Source organism: Mobula birostris, chromosome 1 (assembly GCF_030028105.1).
Source record: "Mobula birostris isolate sMobBir1 chromosome 1, sMobBir1.hap1, whole genome shotgun sequence".
Lineage (NCBI taxonomy): Eukaryota > Metazoa > Chordata > Chondrichthyes > Myliobatiformes > Myliobatidae > Mobula > Mobula birostris.
The window spans coordinates 51,505,501-51,513,122 of NC_092370.1; the positions used below are offsets into that span (position 1 = coordinate 51,505,501).

The 7,622-nt window shown below is 41.7% G+C and overlaps 1 protein-coding gene across 6 annotated transcripts in view; it reads right to left on the reverse strand.

The window, feature by feature from the left end:
* The window catches only part of sntg1 (syntrophin, gamma 1), a 533,050-nt gene extending 527,041 nt beyond the window's left edge, over positions 1–6,009 (reverse strand). For all 6 annotated transcript variants that reach the window (XM_072255011.1, XM_072255020.1, XM_072255036.1 and 3 more), the window contains exon 1: positions 5,516–6,009. The gene's annotated coding sequence lies outside the window, so the exon portion shown is untranslated. The remainder of the gene's footprint in view (positions 1–5,515) is intronic.
* Between the last annotated feature and the right edge of the window lie 1,613 nt (positions 6,010–7,622).

Below are 7,622 nucleotides of genomic sequence, written 5' to 3' on the forward strand. Positions count from 1 at the left end.
TGTTCTGGAGTCCGATAACAGCAGGACAAAAGCTGTCCTTGAGCCAGACGGTACACCTTCTCAACTATTTGTATCCTCTGCCATCAGGGAGGGAAGGAGAAGAAGAAGAGGAAGACCTGGGTGGGAGTGGTCCTTGGCTGTTTTGCCAAGGTGGGGTGTGTAGACAGAGTCAATGGAAGAGAGGCTGGTTTGAATGATGCAGACTGGGCTACTGAACAAACTCATGCAGACATTGCACATACACAGACATTATAAACTCAATTGAACATCAGACAGAAGAGTCTGATGCAGACTTGTCAAACATCACTTAAATAATCAATATCCTTAAATAGTTTTTTTCTGAAAAAAGTAAATATTCCATCCTGCTGGCAGAAAGTATTTGAACTTAATTCAAATGCTCTGTTTAGGCAAGATTATTTCCTTGCATTATCTCTCATCTTAAAAGCGAGTTTTGTAGATGATTTGAGAAGAAAAAAAACTAAAGTCTTCTGTGAAAACCTTAGCTAGGATCTTCCAATCATATGTGTGGAGGGTGTAAACTTGTAAACTGCATGGGTTGGGGGGGGGGGGGGGGGAGTGTGGAAGAACAATCTCAATTTTGTTTCAAGCATAAGCCATTTCCATCAGACCTGTTTCAAGGAACTTGCTTCCTTGTGTTTTGGATATTCTACCATTCCTTGCTTTTGCTTCTCAGGTACTGAACAGACAATTAACTGCCCCTGTAATTGTTCCATAATGTGGTAAATAGCAGTGTTTGGACAAGCAAATAGCCCCCATTGTCCCACTGCCCAAAAAAAACTGCTTCTTTTTCTAAAACTTCCACCTATTTCCAGCTACCATCTAATTCTTAGCATACTTACCCTTAAAGTTCTTGAACAAACAGTTTCAACCTGAATCCAATGAATATAAATTTTGGTCTGGAAGAACTTGGTTTTGTCACAGATACTGTAAAGCAATTTTCTTTTTGACTGTCATGGACACAGTCTCTCTCTGTTTTCAATGCCATGGATAGAGGTCTTAAAGATAGCGGAATCAAAGGTTATGGGGATAAGGCAGGAACTGGATACTGATTGTGGATGATCAGCCATGATCACAGTGAATGGCGGTGCTGGCTCAAAGGGCCGAATGGCCTACCCCTGCACCTATTGTCTATTTTCTCTTTGCCCAAACTTAATGACTCAGCTCGCAGAACCAACACTTTGTCCTACTGTCTTCAAACCATCTCAGCACTGACTTTGCTTCCAGTCTACTGCAACCATTCTGTAGCTTATCAAAGGGCCAACCCACTTCTCCTGTGCCTGGTTTGTATGTTACTTTTTGGAAATATTATCTGCAGATTATTAATTAGTTTAATGTGTATACTGAGAACACCCATTGCAACCTTTCCATTATCACCTCAACTCATTCACCAACTGTGGCTCAGTTAATAGAATCTCTTGAGTTGAAGAATTTTATGTTCAAATCATCTTAAGCAACTTGTATGTAAATCTTGGCTAACGTCATCATAAGATTGCAATGATGTGCAGGTGTTGTCTCTAAGATGAGGCACTAAAGCTTTGTACTCTCTTTTGGGCAAAAAGGTCCAAGTGCACTACTCTGAAAAAATCAAACATTAAGTGACTACACTCATTTAAAGTGTTTGGATCATGCACTGAGTTCTGTGTACAGCGATTCCTGGACATAAATTAGAGACTTTGTTCCCTACATTGCTACAATGACTGCAGTCTGGGACATTTTGAAAAGGATCTGAAAGGTGTCATAGGAATAATGCATTTCTCCTTCCATAGCCATTTCTGCATTGCCAGATTTTTTTTCTCTGTCTCACATGAATTTACAAATGAGGAGCAACTTTTTCAACTTCAGATTTGGTCAGATCATTTCTGGGTCCTATAATAGCCACCAAAATGTCACCATTACCCACCTCTACTGCAAATGATGAATGTCATTCAGGCCTTGAGTGAGCTTATCATCAAAACTCACTGTTGCTGTCTCCTCAGCATTATTTGCTCTACCCCACTGCTCAAACTCTTATCTACAATACCTTCATCTCTCAGTTGAATTCCCTCCCACTTCCATACTTCCTATCCACATCTTGATCTTTCCAAAACACTTGGGTTTTGTCCTTAGTATCTTGGAATTCTCTGCCCAATGAAGCAGTGGGGGCTACCTCAGTAAATATATTTAAGACTAGGTTGGATAGATTTTTGCATGGTAGGGGAATTAAGGTTTATGGGGAAAGGGCAGGTAGGTGGAGATGAGTCCATGGCCAGATCAACCATGATCTTATTGAATGGCAGAGCAGGCTCGATGGGCCAAATGGCCTACTCCTGCTCCTATTTACGTTCTTATGTTAGTAACATTATAAAGTATTTGCATCCTCAACAAGATGCATTAACTTGTTCTTCCACATTACAGCAAGATCAAAACCATCATGTGTGGCCTTGTACAATCTCACTCCATTTCTGACTGATAAGATCAATAAAGGTAGTAGTGATGAAATGGGAAAAATAGAGATAATTTTGTTCTTCCCCTCACACATCTTTATTTGTGCACTATCTTTAAAAGACTAGTGGCTATTTTCCCCTTCCTTGTCAAACTGTGGATTTTCATTTAGAGTAAAAAATAAATGTAGTGTGTTCTTGAATGATTGGGGAAATCTGCCCTCATCACTTGTTTAAATGTTCTGAATATCAATTTCCAGCATAAGAACTAATACTCAACAAGGACAGAAAAGACAATCATGTGAAATTATCTCTCCATGCAACTCATTAATACGTGGTGCCCTGCTGGGCACTTGTGAATAATAACCACGTTGAGCTGCAGTATCAGAATATTTTGCCAAGTGAATTAATGATTTGTAAATTATTTCCTGCAGACACTTACAAATAAAATCATGCTTTAGGTTAATTTGTGACTAAACTACTAATGACCACAATAGGGAAAAAAAAGTCACACGTTTCATGTGTGCTAATATCGAAGCAAATATTTTGATTAGCTGTATCAACATGTTTTACAATTACTAAATTTTAATGGATGGGAAATACATGCACCCACACTTGCACATATACCCATAATTACCATATAGAATTTTGAAACCAACAAACCAAAACTCCAAATGAGGTGCAAATTGAGTTCCACTGTCAAGTCAGATTTGAGACACAAGAGAAACTTCAAAAGTTACAACAGAAATTCCTTCGGTTCAGAGAGCATATGATTAGATTAAGTGAATTTGGGAAAGCAGGAGTCCTCAAATTGAGAGTACAAGAAACATATCAGAGTACTGTGTTTCCTTAATGATTAAATTAGGTAAAGAAAAGTTACAATTAGCAATGAAAACAGTAAATGCAATACTGACTGGATCCTTCAGGTGCTGAGATCCTTCAGCAGACACACGGAATGCACGCACAGCTTTGAATTTTGAACACGCACCTTGGAGTGCTTCAGTTCAGCTTCGTCTGAATCAAAGCACGCCAGATGATGGGTATATGTCATATCTGTCAAGTATACTGTATGTGTGCGCGATTAACACACCCCTTCAAAGGTAATCAAATGCGAGTCCCTGTGCGTGCGTCCAACACAATGATATCGGAGTTTGAAGACTTTAATTTGGAAGACATTGGGATGCTACCATTCGCACTTCTTTGCATTCAGAATGAGGACAGATGTCTGGTAGTGCTTAAAACGATATATTCAGAAAATCTTGTTCAGAAGTCTTGTTTTTCTAATGAGGAACCACGAACGAGTTCGAGTGTAAGAGTGAAAGTAGGAAGGACATTCCAAAAAGGAGTAGCAGAAACGTGCATCTCCTTCTCCTAATCGCAGCGGTTACTGAGTTCATTGAGATTTAAGATCTCTTATCGGGATGCGACATCTCACAAGATGTACGGTGGGTAAATTGAATTGACGAACAGACCTACAACCAATCGCCTAAATAAATCATCCTTAGCGTTCCTGTCACCGCTCTATAACAGGGTTCTCTGTAAATTCTTCGAGGTGGTTGATACAATGATAACCACGTACCCTATTTACCCTAAATTTAATCGAGAATTGTAACCAATCACGAGTTGAAACCAGGATGACATTTGATGAAAGTAGTTCCTTGTTGCTTTCCAGATGTTAGCTGTGAATCTGGCACACAGCAAAGAAACAAAACGTGACGAACCTTCAGCGCAGGAAAGGGGAGCCTCATTATGGGGGAAAACTCTTGAAACGGTGAAGCTCTACATCAGCCACCCATTGTCCCCATCTCACCTTAGAAATGTGCCTTAGGATCATAACGTGAAAGAAAGATTTCCGGCTTGTTGTTTCCTCCATTGGAACCTTTGCGATAGAAAAGAGCTAACTTTTCAAAATTAATGAGGAGATGGAGGGGGAAAAACTGAAAACAATGTCAGTGTTCCTATCTTCTTTTATTGACAGTTGTGTTCTTCAGGTCTGGGAGGTAAAGCGGAATGTGGTGATCTCTCACAACGTTACTCTTCCCGTTACTGACAGGTGCCAGTAGACACGTTAAGAAACGAGTCTAATGTCGACTTCAATCCGAAGTAAACTCCTTTCTCTGACATCATTTGCCTTTCACTGTTCTTGACACCTTTGCCTATTCACGCCGAGAGCACTCCTGAATTATTCAGCGTCCCTCGTCAGGTCATTAACGAGCCTGTCACAAATCTGTGCGAGTCAGGTTCTCAGTGAGGCGCCGTGATTAGTGGAAATCTACTAAACCTGCTCTGAACAAAAATTTCTCACTAAAAGTGGAAGTGAACAAATTGGAAATATACATAACCTCCATTGGTGAATGTCCTGTCAACATAAATGCGCCGGCCGGAGCTGGCCGCTCTGACACAACGGTACGGCCGAGACTCACTGATGTTGTAACAGGATTTAAGTCGGTGTGTCTCGGAAGCTAGAACAAAATGACTCCTAATTTTAAAAGACACAAACTTATGACAAACATCACTGACTTTATATGCCCCCTCCCCTTTGAGGAAGTGGTTGTCAGCCGTTAACCCACTTCCAACAAGATCATGAGCATCTAAACATCAGGAAACTGTTCCTTGAACTGGCGTTTTACTTCAAAAGAGACTAGAGTCTCAGAGTGGGGTGCATTTGATTCAAGTTTTACTGCAACCTTTTTCTTCTCTTCCTACTAAAAAGTTTGAAATTCACGAGTGCTGCGTTACCTTCCACGATTCTCTTTAAACCTATAGTATGGTATTTAGAAAACAAAGTACTCTGACTTACTAGCTACCAGCCACTACCACAGTCACAAACATGAGGGAGTTTTAAGCCAAAGCGTAATGAAGGCTGCCTCAGTTTAACCGGCGAATGCCGATATCACAGAGTAAAGGCACTTCCAACACAAGAGGAGAACCCGCAGCCCAGCAAGTCAATGACGAACCAGAAAAAAAAGGGGCATTTTTGTAAGGGACCCAATTCCAGGCAATTATAATTCTCGCATTACAGACAAACGTAAACGGCGCAACCCACTGAAATGATTCTAGTAGAAATATCTCACCTGATGCGTGGGTAACAAGTGTTCCTCTTTCTGTGAGCGCCGGCCACTCTTCCCCCCTGAGTCCTGGGGAGTCCTCCAACCGGTACCTAGATCTGATTGCGGTCTAATGGTTTCGACACCTGGCTCCCCTCACGCTGCCGAGGTCCATCCCCGCTCACCGACAGTCGGCGACAACTTACTGCGCTGCAACTCGGGCGGGCAGCCTCTCCCAGCTGTGGTTACAGCATGGCAACAGAGGGTCCTCTGTCCAGCCGTGGGTTCCAAGAAACCCAGGACAATGATCCTGGAGTGAAAAGCTCTGTTACATTTCTTCAACACAGTCCCTAGTGCAAAGCAGGCGAGGAGGCAGACCCCGGATTAGTTTTACTAGCGATGCTGCGCCAGATGGCCAAACGCAGCAGAGGTGGGAAGTCCTATAACTTCTCTTTCTCCATAGCCTGATGACCGCCTGAAAGGTGCGATTGGCGCTGCATTTACCAATTCTTTTCCGTGTGTGTGTGTGAATGTTGCCTGGGATTTCCCCACCCCCTCTTGTGACTGCACGAAGCAGTGAATCAGCAAGACTTCCGTGAATGAGATGGCTAAGGCTGCGGAGAACAAGAGTCTAAGTGATGTGACACCGCCACTCAGCGCTGGGATTCAGAACTCAACAGCACAGAACTAAGACCAAGCTACATAATGTCGCATCGCAATATAGTACCCTCGCGCGATATAGCAATAGTATCTAATGGCACTGTAACCCATTTTATCGCGAAGGTCAGCTAAGTCAAATTAACGAGGAAAAGAAACGGTTAATCCAGATTGATTGTTAAATGGCATTCGAAAATGTCATACTTTCGGGGAAATAAAAGACAAAATTAGTAGTAATTGGAATAACAGACAACTGCTTTGAACTGCAATTTAACTGGCATTACTCCATCTGCAAGTAACCAATGAACGCCCGGCACTGCAACTACCAGATCGCAGATAGATTGTTACTTGAAGCTGTTCCACTAGGAGTCGCCCATATTAACCTGGAAATCGGATCGGTCAGCGCAAATCATGTCACGCCGAATGAATCAATCAGTTGCTGCTTAAATTGCGCCCATCGGGGAATTGGACCGGGCACTTCGTGAGCATTTCAGTGAATCGCGCATAGTTATATATTTTTTTCATATCAGGCGTGTTTCGAATGCCTTTTAGTACAGCGTCTGATTTAACCTTACTGGCATAAATTGGAGCTATACGTTGTAATTAACGAGCGACATGAAATGCGAGCACCTGCTGCTTACTTTATTGAACTTTCAACATTTAAATTACACTGTATTTAGGAGTCAATCCGAGATAGCTTCGAACACCTCCGATATTTGGAGAGCCTGATACCATTAGTAGAAGTATGGAAGCGCGGGCAGTCGAGGTGTAATCACAGGAGCTAGTATTGGAAAATGTAAACGCATACATTATATTTTCTATATTTACTATGTAACCACTGCTAGCTGAATAGAGGGTGTTCACTATGTAGCCATGACTTTTGACCTAATCACTTAATTCATGAAGAGAACTAGAATGAAACCAAGTAGAAAGATAACGGTGGCGAGTAAGGTAATGAAATATGTGGCAGTATGTCAACACAAGACTAATTAAGAAATAACTGTGGTTAGGGATGAGGGGACACCTGGTCTAAAATGTAAACTAGGACATAATTAAATTGGGAAGTAAAACAATAGTGGAAAGTCGAGAGCGGATATATTGATGATATGTAATCACAGGCCGACTAGATATGATAATGTAGCTAAGATAGAAAATTGCTATAAAAATGCTGTCTACAAGCCTCGGGGGCAGTTAGCAACTAGCTTTCTGATTGTCTCAGTTTTGATTTGCAAATTAAAGTTTAAAACTACTTGAAGTATTTTCTGCGTCTCCTTGTCGTTTGTGAGAAACGAGAAACCACGACACTAGTTAAACTGATCAGGGTTGGAGTAAAGGACTGAGTCTTCTGTTAAGAGTTTCCCCTCAGACAGGAAAGGGGTTAAGAGATGGCTGGAAGCGACAGAGAAGACGGAGGTAGCGAACGGGAGGTGGTATTGGGTGATGGGAGTTGTATGGCAGAAGGCGAATGGCGGGTTTC